The following is a 2,500-nucleotide window of genomic DNA, read 5'->3' on the forward strand; positions in this document are numbered from 1 at the left end:
ATGGACTCAGAGGAGAGGTTTAACACCACATGGACTCAGAGGAGAGGTTTAACACCACATGGACTCAGAGGAGAGGTTTAACACCACATGGACTCAGAGGAGAGGTTTAACACCACATGGACTCAGAGGAGAGGTTTATAACCACATGGACTCAGAGGAGAGGTTTAACACCACATGGACTCAGAGGAGAGGTTTATAACCACATGGACTCAGAGGAGAGGTTTATAACCACATGGACTCAGAGGAGAGGTTTATAACCACATGGACTCAGAGGAGAGGTTTATAACCACATGGACTCAGAGGAGAGGTTTATAACCACATGGACTCAGAGGAGAGGTTTATAACCACATGGACTCAGAGGAGAGGTTTATAACCACATGGACTCAGAGGAGAGGTTTAACACCACATGGACTCAGAGGAGAGGTTTAACACCACATGGACTCAGAGGAGAGGTTTATAACCACATGGACTCAGAGGAGAGGTTTAACACCACATGGACTCAGAGGAGAGGTTTATAACCACATGGACTCAGAGGAGAGGTTTATAACCACATGGACTCAGAGGAGAGGTTTATAACCACATGGACTCAGAGGAGAGGTTTATAACCACATGGACTCAGAGGAGAGGTTTATAACCACATGGACTCAGAGGAGAGGTTTAACACCACATGGACTCAGAGGAGAGGTTTAACACCACATGGACTCAGAGGAGAGGTTTAACACCACATGGACTCAGAGGAGAGGTTTATAACCACATGGACTCAGAGGAGAGGTTTATAACCACATGGACTCAGAGGAGAGGTTTATAACCACATGGACTCAGAGGAGAGGTTTATAACCACATGGACTCAGAGGAGAGGTTTAACACCACATGGACTCAGAGGAGAGGTTTAACACCACATGGACTCAGAGGAGAGGTTTAACACCACATGGACTCAGAGGAGAGGTTTAACACCACATGGACTCAGAGGAGAGGTTTAACACCACATGGACTCAGAGGAGAGGTTTAACACCACATGGACTCAGAGGAGAGGTTTAACACCACATGGACTCAGAGGAGAGGTTTATAACCACATGGACTCAGAGGAGAGGTTTAACACCACATGGACTCAGAGGAGAGGTTTATAACCACATGGACTCAGAGGAGAGGTTTATAACCACATGGACTCAGAGGAGAGGTTTAACACCACATGGACTCAGAGGAGAGGTTTAACACCACATGGACTCAGAGGAGAGGTTTATAACCACATGGACTCAGAGGAGAGGTTTATAACCACATGGACTCAGAGGAGAGGTTTATAACCACATGGACTCAGAGGAGAGGTTTAACACCATATGGACTCAGAGGAGAGCTTTATAACCACATGGACTCAGAGGAGAGGTTTATAACAACATGGACTCAGAGGAGAGGTTTATAACCACATGGACTCAGAGGAGAGGTTTAACACCACATGGACACAGAGGAGAGGTTTATAACCACATGGACTCAGAGGAGAGGTTTATAACCACATGGACTCAGAGGAGAGGTTTATAACCACATGGACTCAGAGGAGAGGTTTATAACCACATGGACTCAGAGGAGAGGTTTATAACCACATGGACTCAGAGGATAGGTTTATAACCACATGGACTCAGAGGGGAGGTTTATAACCACATGGACTCAGAGGAGAGGTTTATAACCACATGGACTCAGAGGAGAGGTTTATAACCACATGGACTCAGAGGAGAGGTTTATAACCACATGGACTCAGAGGAGAGGTTTATAACCACATGGACTCAGAGGAGAGGTTTAACCTCACATGGACTCAGAGGAGAGGTTTAACACCACATGGACTCAGAGGAGAGGTTTATAACCACATGGACTCAGAGGAGAAGTTTAACACCACATGGACTCAGAGGAGAGGTTTAACACCATATGGACTCAGAGGAGAGCTTTATAACCACATGGACTCAGAGGAGAGGTTTATAACAACATGGACTCAGAGGAGAGGTTTATAACCACATGGACTCAGAGGAGAGGTTTATAACCACATGATAATGCACAGCCCCCATGTACACAATTCCTGGAAGCTGAAAATGTCCCAGATCTTCCACGGCCTGCATACTCACCAGACATGTCACCCATTGAGCATGTTTGGGATGCTCTGGATTGACGTGTATGACAGTGTGTTCCAGTTCCCGCCAACATACAGCTACTTCACACAGCCGTTGAGGAGGAGAGGAACAACATTCCACAGACCACAATCAACAGCCTGATCAACTCTATACGAAGGCGATGTGTCTCGCTGCCTGAGGCAAATGGTGGACACACAATCAACAGCCTGATCAACTCAACCAGAAACAGACTGTTTTTCGGAAGATATTTTTAAGAGTACATGTGTCAGTCATGTGAAATCCATCAGGGCCGAATCAATGTATTATGATTGACTGATTTCCTCATATGAACTATAACTCTGTAAAATCTTTTGGAATTGTTTTCCATGTTGAGTTTATGTTTTTGA

General features: G+C 45.4%; 1 protein-coding gene across 1 annotated transcript in view; it reads right to left on the minus strand.

Annotated features, from left to right (window-relative positions):
* The window catches only part of LOC118381542 (CUB and sushi domain-containing protein 2-like), a 1,147,246-nt gene that overhangs the window by 54,880 nt on the left and 1,089,866 nt on the right, over nucleotides 1-2,500 (minus strand).

This window comes from Oncorhynchus keta, chromosome 20, assembly GCF_023373465.1.
Source record: "Oncorhynchus keta strain PuntledgeMale-10-30-2019 chromosome 20, Oket_V2, whole genome shotgun sequence".
In the NCBI taxonomy this organism is placed as follows: Eukaryota; Metazoa; Chordata; class Actinopteri; order Salmoniformes; family Salmonidae; genus Oncorhynchus; species Oncorhynchus keta.